The following is a 14,487-nucleotide window of genomic DNA, read 5'->3' on the forward strand; positions in this document are numbered from 1 at the left end:
GCAAAACAAATTCCCCCTTTTCCAAAAAAGAAAACTACAGTAAAACCTAGGTTTATGAGTAACCTGGTTTATGTATGCTTTGATGGAGGAGGAGAAATTTTTCACAAAAGTTGTCTTGCAGGATTAACAAAAATTTGCAGTACAAACATCATGTTTGGACTTGAACAGCTCGCTAAAGGATGATGCTCAACTAGGGCAATGGGTTTTTTTTTTTTTTGCTTTCATATGTCAAACAAAAGAACCGCAGGTCAGTATACCGTCCTAATTGACCTCATTCAGCGTTGACGCGGCAGACAAACTGATGGATCTAAGAGGAGCAATAGCAAGAGTTTGTGGAGGAGACTTCATCTGAGGAGAAGGTTGAGGGGTCAGAGGAATCCCTCATGTCAAGGGAAATCAGGGAGGTTTATCAGATGTGGGGAAAAATGTAAACTGTTGTTGAAAAAAACCACCCAATTAAGATTGCAGCAATGAGAGCCATGAATATTTTTAACGATAATGGAATGTCACATATCTGTGGCATTCTGAAAAAACGTCAAAAACAAGTGTCATTAAATAGATTCCTAGTCAGAAGAAAACATAAAGAAAAAAAAATCAGTGAGTCAAAACATGAAAGTGATTCTAAAAAAAATGAAAAATAAGTGAAGGCAGTAGTGTCAGTCTTACTTTCAGTGAAAGTAGCATAAGAGAGGATGCTTATGATGTTGAAATCCTGGATGTTCTCATGGAAGGAAATTCTCCTTCCAAGCAATAATCCTTCCTTGTCCTCCTGCCTTTGTCTCCCTCACACCAGCCACACCAGCCATGACTCTTCTCAAAGGTAAAGTGCAGGTTAATTTGTTTTATTTTCGGTTTATATTGTATACTAATCATTGCTATTGTATTTCAGGTACATCAGGGATAAAAAACTTAAAATTATAAATAATTATTTTTATATGAATTTTTTGGGGATGTAGTACTGATCATCTGATTTTACATTATTTCCTATGGGAAATTCGCTTTGCAATATGAACAAATTGCATGATGAACAGAATCTTGGAAAGAATTAAATTCATAAACTGAGGTTCTATTGTATGTCTCATTCTATACTAAAAAGTTCATTATTTCTCATTTAGGAATTGGGTAGCCTGTTTCATCCTGGTTCCTCCTGCATTGTGGTAGGCCATTATCCCTAAGTGTTTCAAAGTTTGTCTTTTCAGTGTTGTAGTTACAGTATTGTATAAATTGTTCACTTTGTTATGCATCAGTTCATTAAAATCTTTTCAAGTGTCTCTGATATCATCCCCATCATTGTTTCTTACAGCATAGTAATATTCTATTATATTTACATACTATAACTTGTTCAGTCATTCCCCCCATTAACAAGTACTCCTCAGTTTTTAACTTTTTTCCCCACAAGAGCTGCTATATAATTTTTTTTAATTTTACATTTTTAGAGTTTAGTTAGGACTAACCCCTTCCCTAATTTATCCTTCCTCATTCCTTTTTTCTCTTTTTTCCACCTCTTCCTATTGTTTCTGTTTACTGATATGTATTTCTATACCTAACTATGTATGCATTCATCCCTCCTTTAAACAGTTGTAGTGTTAATGCAATATTTACAGTGCCCACGATCATGATAAAGACCGTGACTGTAAGTATTGCATGATGTTAGATGGCAAAACATACCAGTCTCCAGATAGAGGATTTAACTGAAGTATTTGTTTAGACACCAGAAAACCGAATCCCAAAACCAGTAAGCTGATTCCATCATAGTACCAAAGACATTCAGAAGCCATAATAACGCTGAGAGCCACAGCGGCCTTCAGGCTTCCCACAAACCAACACGAGATCAATATTTACTCACAAACCTCTCTATCTCCTTAATGAGCTCCTCTCTCCCCCATCATCTGGCTAGCTCTGACTAGCTCTGACTACCTGCTTCCTGTGGGCTCTGCTGCACCCTTTAGTAAATTTCCTCCATCAAAGGCTCCATGTGATTACATTCAGCCTATTAGGGGGCAGAGTTTACTTTCAAAGCAAGGGAGGTCTTCACACTCCCCCCTAGGTCTGTTAAGGGGCAAGGAAGATCTTCAAATTCCCATTCCCATTGCACCAGTACAGATGAAAATGAGTGTCCCCTTCCCCTAACCCTTTTTCTTTATGTAGACTTCTCCTTGCTCACCCTGATCATATGAGATAATTCCCAGTCTTCCTCTCCCTTTCATCCACTGCAGTGTATTCCCTCTTTCATTTTTTTTCCCTAAGATTAAGACATTTCAGAACTACTCCTTGGCGTTCTGTCTGATTAGAGTCCATCTATGACTCCTGCTGATGATAAAGTATCAGCTTTCCATATTAGAATATAAACATTTTTCCTTGTTTAGTTTCTTAAGATTCTTTGCTCATATTTATCTTTTTATGTTTCTCTTGACTGCTTAATTCACATTTCAATGTTTCTATGGTATTTTTATCAGGAATGCTTGGAAGTCCTGATACATGTCTCTCACTTCAGTTAAATCTTTCTGCATGCTCTGTGCTGGCCAGACTTCATCTCCAGTGTCCATTGACTTGTCTATCTCTCTATGCTGAGTTAGACTGGAAAAATGACCCACTATGATTTTTTTCCCTTAGATTTCCCGTCAGGCTTTGATCTGGTAGATTTTCTAGATCTCTTTGGCAGAGCTGTAGGGAGGGGAACTTGCTATACTGCTTCCTGCTTCTATACCATTTTGGCCAATCTCTCTTAGAAGGTGGAATTTGAAAGTTGAGTTTTCAGGGAAGTCAGGTGGTGGAGGTAAGAAGGGAGAGTATTCCAGGCATGGGGGATAGCCATAGAAGTCAGGAGATGGAGTGTCCTGTATGAGGAGCAGCAAGAAACAATAAAGTACTTCAAGGTTTGTAAAGTGCTTTACTTACATTATCATATTTGATTAGCATAGCAACCAAGTTTCCATTTTACAAACAAGGAAACTGAAGCATGTATGTTTGTGTATACATAGTGCCAATGCAATATTCACAGTGCCAAGAACAACTGTGAATATGCCAGCATAGTGCTCAATCACAAAATATAACAGGCTCTCCATATTAAAGACAGAAGCAAAATATTTATTCAGATACCAGAAAACCAAATCCACCATGGCAACATAGAAGTTAATACATTACAGTATAGCAGAGAGCCACACCATCCTTTAGCCTTCCCACAAACATTTACTCACAAGCCTAACTGTCTGCCTGGGTACATCCTCTCCTCCCTCCATCTCCAACTGCTCTGACTCCCGGATTCCTATGGGCTCTGCTCCACCCTTCAGCAAGTTCCTCCCACTACAGGCTCCACGTGATTACATTTAGCCTATTGGGGGCAGGAAAGATCTTCCAAGCGGGGAAAGTCTTCAAATTCCCTTAGGCTTATTAAGGAGCAGAAAAGATCTTCAAATTCCCATGACCATTCCAGTATAGGGCATTTATCATAATATAATCAAGAAATTTTGGAGGCAAGGTTTGAACCCAGATCTTCCTGACTCCAAGTCCGACACTCTCTCCATTATGTGATACTGCCTTCAAAAGGTAAAGGACAGACCAAAGAGTAGATATTACAGTTAAATATAAAAAAAAAAATCTTTCTAACAATTTGAAAAGTCCAGTCATGGAATGGGCTCTAAAGTAGCAAAGTCTCAGTAACAAAAGCATTTGAGCTGAGCCTGGATGAATAACTGGTGGGACTGGAAGAGAGGATTCTTGCTTTGGGTGGGATGCTGAACTAGATGACTTCTAAGATTACTTTTAAATCTGGGTCTATGAATTCTACTCTATGGATCTTTTACTGGAATATCCATCTAATGAACATTTCTGATGTCAGACTATAGTCAGAAAAATAGATAGCGATTCTTCCCAATGAAAACCAAGATATTTTAAGTGTGTCATTTCTTCACCAACAAATTATGTCCTTTCTGTCAGGGTGGGGAGGAAAGAAATAAACAAAAGTAGGAAGAAAGTACACCAAATGGAGGGAAACTCAGAAGAAAAAAAAAACAACCACAAAACCCAAAGCTATTAAACAGGCAATGTGCCTAGTGAGAAAGGAGAGCAAATGACAGTTATCACTGGAAAAAAATTTAAAAGAAACAATTTTAAAATGAAATGAGAGCAAAAAAAAACTACAAGTCGGAGGGGGAAAAAGATGAAACAGATGAAGAGAAAAACCCAAAACAGCCACCAAAAAAACCTATTATCTAGGATACTTAACAAAAATTAACTATCAAAAAAAATAAATAAAAAATTTTTTAAAAATAAAAAAAAAGTTAACTTAATTTCTACACTGACTCCTCTAGTTCATTTAGATTGCTCTGATGCTCTGAAGAGAAGTTTTGCATTATGACTGATCTTATATACAGTTAGCAGATGGCAGGGCTACTGGAGTAACTTCATAAAGGCTATATTTTCAGTATAAATATACACACCTCAGAAATTAGCAAGCCTACAAATCAAGACTTGATTTATTGGTTTGTTGTTTGTCTAGACTTTAAAAAGTAATGGCAAAAATGTTAAGAATATGATTTAAATGAAAATAAGCATTATTTTTTTTTGGAGAGCTAGTTGTTAAATATTTAACAACATACCATGAAAGAAGGTAATTGTTATCTTGAAAAGACAGTGAAACAGGTATTTCCACCCAATAGAACTAGCATATGTGAATTGTAACTTGCCTAAGTTTAAAGCCTCTCAATTATCTTCTCTCTTCTGATGCAGGTTATAGCCCTACAGAATACCTAGTACTTTTATTCAGCCTTCTCTTTTATCCTTTCATCCAATTCCAATATCCCCCCATGACTGGTATACTCCATTAAGGACCTTCTTCACAATGAGCAGCATGATGCAGTCAAAAAAGGGCTGAATTTAGAGTATGAGGCTCTAGATGCAAATCTTGGTTCTGCCACATGTTACCTATGTGATCACTCTGGGTGCCTCAGTTTCCTCATCTGCAAGATAAGAGGCTTGGATTAGATGATCTCTAAAGATCTTTCTGGTTCCCCATTTATGATTCCACATACCATTCGTACTCGTTGCTCAACTCTATCATAATTTGCCTGAACAAATAGATTTCAGTCTGAGTTCATACATAGCTGCCACCTATTTTACTGAGGAGATGACCTTCCAGTGTCATCCAATGTTAATGCTTCTTACATACATATTATTTTTTAATCATTCCCTACCAACCTCATCCTTTCCAATAAACTGTTTTCCCTGTATAGTAGAAGAAAATTTGGTATATTGTTACATGTTACCAAGTTGTTCCCCATTATTTCAATATGGAGCTACTTTAGCCTTTTGGTATTATCATTTAATCAGTTGACATACGTTGAGAACATACTGCCTTTAGAAGGACTAAAGAGAGAATGTCTTCTTTAGCCTCCAAAGTAGATTGGTTGTGTAAGTATGGAATGAATTCAGAGCTAAGTAAGGGGTCTTTTTTTTTTTTTACCACAGAGGTAAAAAAGTTATAGTAAATTGCATTGATAAGCCTACATGAATTATTATCCTGAAAAACCCTAAGCAAGAAAAGTCTTGTAAAGGGGACTAACCTGTTTAGAAATCACAGCAATGTAAAAAGCCTTTGGAAGTGAAGGTTGGACGAAGAAATGCAACCTTTACCTGTAATCAGTTCATCTGATTTCTTCTGTCAAACGTTAGTTGCCTGTTATGGAAACCAGGCTATTTGTAAGAGCCTTTACTGAAAGGAGGCTTTACAAACCTTTATCTTAGTAGCTGAGTTACCGACAGTTCACTTTTAACCCTAACTTCTCAGAAGCAGCCTGTCCTATCCATCACTACTTGTCTATCCAGTTCAAGTTCACAGTGATAAATCTAGCCTATAAGAGTCCTCACAAAGGTGGGTGTGGTGTACTGATAGCATTCATGATTAAATGCTTTCCTGTGTCAAATATAGCTGTAATATACTACAAACAGGCAGTCGATTTTTATACAAACTGATCTGGCTGCTATCAGCCTCTCTGACATTTTATACTAATACTTAAAATAAATCTAGAAACAGGAAAGAAAGTACAGAATTATTGTTTTAAGCTGCCTGTGAGAGCTTATCTTCAAAGTGGCAGAGGTTCTATTGTATTTAGAGAAACTGCTCACTCCACTGGCATAAAGGTTAGTAACTTGGAGGCCACTTTGGTTAAACTCATATTCCCTTGTATATAATATGCCCTGCCATTCTGCAGATGAGTAATTTTGGTAGGTGTTCCATGGCCCTAACTTTTCATTTGACAATACTCATAAAGTGCTGAGCATTATATTCCAGACCTCCCCTGTTTAAGTTTGCCTAAAAGATATTTTCAGTTTTTTCTTGATCTTCAGGCATTTATTAACGCACATAAGAAAGAAAAGGAGATCCCCCCATCCTGCCCTAGAAGTAGAAATTTCAGAAATTTCCCTAGTGATAGTCCATACTTTGGGATTTGGCTGATCCCTTTTCTTCATCTTTCCTTATTAAAAAAAAAATGATTCTGTCATTTAACTAAGTTTACCTTCCCCCCCCCCAGCCAGGGATATGCTAGTAAAAATTTAACAACTGTCTTTCCAGGAAAAAAAGTAACCTAGGACACACTTTTAAGTTTACTCTTCATTATTAACATTTTCTCTATCAAGTTTAGACAATCAAAACAATAAAACAAGCCCTTACTTTAACAATTAGTTTCAGCATACCTTTGCCCCAGCTCTCTTGTAACAAAGAATAATTTTATCAATAATGATAATAATAATGATAATAGCTGTCATTTGTATAGTTTTAAAATTTGCTAACCACTTTACATATATGACCTCATTTCATCCTCAAAACAACCCCATCTATGAAGGTAGGTTATTATTCTTACTTTTTGTTACTGAGTCATTTCAATTGTGTCTGACTTCATGACCCCATTCTAGGGTTTTCTTGGCAAAGATACCGGAGTGCTTTGCAATTTCCTTCTCCAGCTCATTTTACAAATGAGGAAATTGAGGCAGAGTTAAGTGACTTGCCCAGGGTCACACAGCTAGTAAGTATCAGATTTCCTGGTTCCAGGCCCAATGCTCTAGCTCCAGTCACCTAGCTGCTTCTATTTTTACTTTACAGATGAGAAAACTGAGACTTAGAAGAGTTAAGTATTTTGCCTATGGTATCACACAGCTAATAATGTTAGAGACAAGGTTTGGATTGAAGTCTTCCCCATTAAAATCCAGCACTCTACTATAGCAATAGTTAAGCAAAAGAAATCGCCACATTGAAAATGTGAGGGACCATAAGCCTCGTCCCATTCTTGTAATGCATGAATCTCTATCAAGTTTTCTTCTTTTTCTTTCAACTTCTCTACGCCATGATTTATGTGTGGTGTTTCAGAGTGTGAAAGTTCCATAGTGATAAACAAATGAAGGAAGCAGATGCTGTTCAGAATGCTCCATTTGAACCAGAATTCCAGGAGGGAAGTGTCTTAACATTTAGTATCAGATCATGTTATAGCTAGAAGGAACTACAGGAGCCATCTAATCCAATCTTATTGTACAATTGAGGACAAATGGAATGTACCCAGCTAATGGCATAGCCAGGACTAGAATTCGGGTCCATCAATGTTTCCATCATACTGAAATGTCTCTGTAATTGTGAAGAGAAATATTAGTGTTATTCTTCACAGGAGACAGAGGTAGGAGTATGTATACTTTTCACAAAGTGGCTCCTAGTCTAGAATCACATAGATTTGATTCAGGGAATAGCTGACCCCTAAAAGAATTGAATTAGGCTTTTTCTTGTCCTTTCTGTCTCATTGAAGCCCACTCCAGCATTGCACTGGGGAAAATGTCTATGACAAAATTTAGGGATGGTTCATGCCTAGGGTCTCTCTTAAAAGAGATCTCCTTAATTGTCAAAGGCTACAAATCTGTGCTTGATTTATTGTTTTATTGATTGTCTAGACTTAAAGGGATGGAGAAAATGTTAATGATGCCAATTGAACTAAAAAATATTAAAAAGTAAAAAGGAATTCTTTTCTAGAAAAGGTATTTTCTTTGAACAAATTAGTAAATATCAGGTATAGGAAAACTGTTTATTTCCTCCATTACAAAAGACATGCAAATTGATACCTATACTTAGGGAAAGAAAGACAAAGCAGAAGAAGCAGTCAGGCATTTTAGGTCCAGTCTTGGAATGGCATTGGCAAGCTCTTTGGCACCAGGGGTCAAGTGCTCATAGCTGCCATGGCAGTTGGAGGGTTAGGGAGGGAAGAGAAATTGCTTCAAACGTCATGTGGGAGACAACAAAAGGCTTAAGAACTCTGATCAATGTTATGATCAACCACAACTCCAGAGAACCTATGAAAAACCAGGTTCACCCATTTCTCAAGAGACCTAAGGTGTAGAATTAGACATACATTTTTGTACACGACAAGTGTGGGAACTTGTTTTGTTTTACTTGACTACATTTATTTGTTACAAGGATTGTATTTTTCTATTTTTATTGAGAGAAAGAGGGGAGCTAGAAACATTGTTGCCTGTCTCCCCTTCCCCCCCAATAAAGAAACAAAATAAGGACATTGAAACATTTTAAAAATTGCATCCAACAGAAGTTCAGAAGGGAGAACAAACAGAATAGCTTTTTTTCTTGAGGGGGGAAGGCAAGGCAATTGAGGTTAAATGACTTGCCCAAGGTCATATAGCCAGTGTGTCAAATGTCTGGGGCTGAATTTGAACTCAGGTGCTCCAGATTCCAGGAGGGTGCTTTATTCACTGAACCACCTAGCTGCCCCCAGAATAGCTTTTAAATTGGTATATTGGATTTTTTTTGTATTCTTTCTAAAAAAGTAAGTGAATAGAGATTCAGTTTCACATACAAACCTTTTCTATGTTGCATATGGAAATGTTCTCTTTTGAGTGTTTATTGACATCAGAATAAAGTAAAATATAGAAATATTGACTGCCTTAACTTCTAAGTTTTCTAGAAAACTCTAAGACTATACATTGAAGTGAAGGGGCCAAATTTGCATTGGTAGAGTGTGGTATGTGAATAAAATCTCAGGTGCAGTTCCTATTCGTATAATACAGAGAAATGTATTATATTGGGTTGATATACCCAATTAATTTTATAACTTTATAACCTAGAGTGTGATAGCCTCTATGTTCTTTATTATTCTTTACCACAAAATGAATAATAATGCTTATCATATGTCTTTTTTAACCATAAATATGACTTCGGGGTATATGCTGAGTGGCTTTATGTATAGAGTACTGGACCTGCAGTCAGAGAGACCTGAGTTCAAATTCAGCTTCAGACACTTACTAGCTGTGTCACCCTGAGCAAGTTACTTTATCTCTGACTGCCTCAGTTTCCTCATTCATTAAATATTGTGATAATAGTAGCACCTCTCTTTCAGATTTGGTGTAAGGCTAAAATGCTATATTTATAAAGTGCTTTGTAAACCTTAAAGTGTTATATAAACTCTAATTACATAAATGCTAGTTTTTATCTAACAGTGGAATGTCTAGGTGAAAAGGTATGGACATTTTAGCCATTTAACTTGCATTATAATTCCAATTTATTTACAGAATGATAGTGTGGATTCAAATAGCTCCTCCAAAAATGAATTACCTTGCCTCTCTTTCCACACCCCTTCAACCTTGATTATTCCTATTTCTTGTCATCTTTGCCAATTTTCTGGGTGAAACCTCAGAGTTCTTTTTTTTTTTTTTTGATGTCTCTCTCATTACTGAACATTAGTGCTCTAATAGTATTTTATCAGGAGACTGGGGTTCAAATCCCAGTTTTGCTTATTTACCAGCTGTTAAACCTATGAACAAATAATTTTTTTTTTAAGCAATAGGGGTTAAGTTACCTTGCTCAAGGTTACACGGCCAGTTATTTCTGGGTGTGGTGCTGAGTACCCAAGCCCAGATTTGATCCAGGTCATCCCAACACTGGAGCCGGTGCTCTTACTCGCTGAGCCACCTGGCCGCCCCTCGAACAAATAATTTTACCTCCCTGAGCCTGATATTCCTCTTCTTTAAAATGGGGATGATAATACATCTTTACCTACTTCATTAGATTATTTTGAGAAAACAGCTTTTGGAGCCTTATAGCATGAGTAATAGAAGTCATTACTATTCAGATGGCTTGTACAATTATGACTTAGGAGAATCTGGCTTAAAATATATAAAACACTTTGAAAATGATGCATATCTATGTCATGATTATAATAATAAATATATGACTAAAGAAGGTCCCACCTTCCTAGACCTAACAGCATGTTGAACTATGCCTTCACAGTTTCAGTTATGCTTGTCTCCATAGTGCAGTTTAGTTTGGAGGACATGCCCCCTAGTGCTTGAAGGAGGTAGGATTTGTTAGAGATGTTTGATAGCCGGTCTCCCTTAGCATCACTTCCTCCCAACTCTAGTCTCCTACATTCTGTATCCCAGTGACAGCACAAATTACTTAGATTCCCCAAACCATGTACAGATATGAGGCAATGTGGTGAAATGTATAGAACATCATACTTGAAATTAGGAAGACTTCCCAGGAAGAAATCCTACTTCTGGTATTTATTAGCTGTGTGACCCTGGGCAAATCACTTGACTTCAGCTTCTGCTTTCTCATCTGTAAAATGTGTTAATAATGGTTCTAGTATTTACCTTGCAAAGTCACTTACACTTGTGTCAAAATGAGATAATGTATATGAAGTGCTTTACTTAACCTTAAAAGTGCTTTGTAAATGTCAGTTGTTATTGTGATCTGTCTCATGAAAGTCACCATTTCTCCCATTCCTTTCTTCCTTCTTTTCTGGGTCTATACACTCCATGCTTGTCTAGAGATGACTTATGTCTCTGGCATATTTCAAATTGGCAGTATCTTAAAGAAGGTATAATGATTTAATTAAAATTCATTTAAAAGCACTACTGAGTTCAATTATTTGTTAAACACCAGCCAAATGCCAGGTACTCTTTCAAATTCTGTCAATACAAAGACAAATGGCTGGGTTAAGACAATGAATCATGACGTTGGAATCACTCAATACTTCTGGGATGAGAGGTCATCTCTAGATCGCAGTAGGGAAAAAAACATTACGGCTCTGGAATCAGAGGACCTGGGTTCAAATCTTGCCTCTTCTACTGACTAATTAACCTTGGGCAACTCATTTCCCACGGCAGTAAAATGAGAAAGTTGAATGAGTAATCTTGAAGATCCTTTCTAGCCCTCAATCTATAATCCAATGATTAAAAGATAATCTAGTAGCTCTGATGACTGAATGACATAAGTTTTGATTAGAGTTGGTCCAGGGAAAATTTCCATTTCATCTTTTCCCTCATAGCTGTGACTAGATGGGTAAATCCTGGGTCATGTTGTTCTATCATGTGGCCCACTGTACTTGAATGTCAGTAGAAACTGGACCAATCAAACTGGTCATTTAATACATCAAGGATGGATGGGCATAAAATTTGACTTTTATTAGTATTAGCTGTCATCTTGGGAGTTTAAGAGAGTAATCCAATGGATCAGTTAAAGCATGCTGATAGTTCATTTTCTTGGACAATTGATATGGAAAAGCTGTTTCATACTCCCAATACTCCCATACTCCCAGCCTCCCCCCCAAAAATGAGGGTTAAAATTTTGGTTAACAGAAGAACCTTCAACTTTGATCTTAAAGGACTGAATATTCAAGAAAAACCTGGATAATTGTAATCAATTCAGGTCAACAAATATTTGTCAAGCACCTACTTAATAGACCATTGTCCTGCCTTCTAAGAGAGATACCAAATTTAGATAAGACTTATCCTTGCCCCCAAAGACCCAAGAGAATGTTGGAGTTGATAGAGACCCTTGAGGTTATTGATACTCTCACCATCCCACCCCACCTTTTTTCATTTTCTAAACGAGGAAACTGAGACCTATTGAGTTTAATTGACTTTCCCAATGTTAGACAGTTAGTAAGTGGCAGAATTAGGGTTTGGCACCCACCTTCCAAATCAGTTACAGCTATAAGCAGCTTTAAGCAAATCTATATTTTCAAAATAAATTTAAAAATATTTCAGCTCCAAGTTTCATAAATAGTGTGGTTCTCTCACGTTAAATCTTAGAGGTCAGTACTGTAGTTTCTTTTGAAAAAGAACCTTAGAGGTCAGTACTGTAGTTTCTTTTGAAAAAGTCACAACTATTTTCTTGTGAGGTAGAGAAGGTAGAAGGAGGGAAGGACACGTTTGCTCCAGCAAGGTTAAAGTAAAGCTGCTGGTATAAGAACTACCTCTATTCTACACCTAAATAGTGTTAAACTTTAAAGCTTAAAACCGCACCAAAGCTTTTGGAACACCCTGTAAATATAGTGAGAATGGTTAAAGGGCCACTGGGCTAAGGGGGAATTATCATTTCAAAACTCTGCTTGGAGACCCAGAATTTTAATTCAGTGTCCTTGATGAACCATTTAAGGATAGAAGGTATATTATATTAAATAATAATAATTTACATTCATATAGCATTATATACATTATAAACAAGAATTATTTCTTTTGATCCTTAAATGACAGCCAGCCAGCCAATTGCTCCAGTGATCTGCTCAGAATGTCAGGAAAAGGAAGAAAGGCCTCCAGCATGTTGGGTGGACTCCTTGTGGCAAACTTATGGGATGGGATGGACAAGGGATGGGTAGGAATGGATGAGTTATGATATGTTTATTGGAGGGAACTCACAAATGAATGAGATCACATGTATATTTGAGTACTAAGTATCTCATTTGATTCTCAAAGCAACTTTTTGAGGTGAATACAATTGGTATTATTATCACACCCACTTTGCAGCTGAGTAAGCAGTGACTCTGAGGGCTTTTATGACTTTTCCATAGAGACACGATGAGGAAGGGTCAGAGGTTGGAATTCAAACTCATGTCTTTCCTTATTCTAATGCTGGTGCTTTTATCATTACAGGACCTGCCTGCCTATGTCCCAGTTGCTGCCTAGCAGCCTATGGACCATAGGAAGTACTTGGAGAATATTTGTTGAGTTGAATTTGGTAGATTGAATACCTTAGCCAGATGTGAAAAGAAGATAGCAGTTTTCCTACTTTATTATTTATGTTTTGTGGGATTAGGAATTTACCTGTCACAGAAATGAGCAGAGAATGGAAACAAATTTTAGTGAAGGAATAAGCACAATCTTTTGCAAAGGAACAGAGAGGTTTGTTTCTTTGCTCTTCCTGTCAATATGATTTCTTTAAAACTCATGACAACTTTATGAAGTAGAGAAAGAAACTGAGATTGATTCAGAGAATTCAGGCAATTTGATCATGGGTATACAATATCACACCAGCATCAGTCCAGAAAGAATGCAGAATAAAGTGTGGTTTGAAATGTGATTTTAGGGGAGAAAGGCAAAGAATGAGGAAATAAATTGGCAAAGAACAAGAATTAGGAGGGGTTACAAAAGACATTAACAGAAACTAGGAATTCCCTGTATTTAACTAAACTGATGTTCCAGGTTTTTATTTTTAAAGGCTGAGTTAGAAGGGGGAAAAAAGCAACAAATCTTAGTGTCACTTTAACCTGCTAGTTTTTTATTACTTAAGAAATAAAATTTTCTTTTTTTTCCTTAGAAAAAAGCTATCAATTCAATTAGCATTAGTTTAGTGTGATTAAATATAGATTTCTGAAGCAATTAGGTTTTTTTTTTTTGTCCAAGGGGATTTGTCCATTTTTGTCCAAGGGGATTTCACTGAAGGGAGGGCAGGATACCTTAGGGTAAATTTTTTTTTCTCTTTTTGGAGGGGGGAAGGCAGGGCAATTGGGATTAAGTGACTTGCCCAAGGTCACACACAGCTATTAAGAGTTAAGTGCCAGATTTGACCTCAGGTCATGTGACTCCAGGGCCTGCCGCTTCATTCTTTGTGCCACCTAGCTGCCCCTTTAGGGTCAATTCTTGTTAAAAACAAATTCAAATCAACAAGCATTCATTTAGCATTTACTATGTTGCTAGGGGCTGGGGATACAAATGCAAAAAAAAAAAATAGCTGGGGGGGAGAAACCAAACCCAGTTCTTGGGCTCAAGGAGTTTACATTCCACTGGGTAAAATAATATGTGCACAGATAAGTTAATACACAGTAATTTTAGCAGGAAGACTGCACTAACACCTGGGGGAAATCAGGAAAGGCTTCTAGAAGGTGACACCTGAACGAAACCTTGAAAGAACATAAGATTCTAAGAGGCAACAGTGAGGAGGGAGAATACTCTAGGAATGGGGTATAACCTTGTACAAAGGCATAGAGATGGGAGATGGCATGTGACCTTTATGGAACTGCTAGTAATCCAATTTGTCTGCAACATGGAGTACGTGAAGGAGCATAATATAAATCAAGGCTGGAAAGGTAGTCAGGAGCTAGCTTATGGAGGGTATTCATTGGGAAACTCATGGGCAATAGGCAACCATTGAAGATTTTTGAGGAAGGAAATGACATGTTTGGATCTCTTCTTTAGGAAGATTATTTTGGCAACTGA

At 37.1% G+C, this 14,487-nt stretch overlaps 1 long non-coding RNA gene across 1 annotated transcript in view; it reads right to left on the reverse strand.

Annotated features, from left to right (window-relative positions):
- Positions 1-14,487, reverse strand: part of LOC138170551 (uncharacterized) — a 32,033-nt gene that overhangs the window by 11,071 nt on the left and 6,475 nt on the right. The window lies entirely within an intron of this gene.

Source organism: Petaurus breviceps, unplaced genomic scaffold (assembly GCF_028583685.1).
Source record: "Petaurus breviceps papuanus isolate PSGF00001 unplaced genomic scaffold, PetGlider_PUasm1.0 38, whole genome shotgun sequence".
NCBI lineage: Eukaryota > Metazoa > Chordata > Mammalia > Diprotodontia > Petauridae > Petaurus > Petaurus breviceps.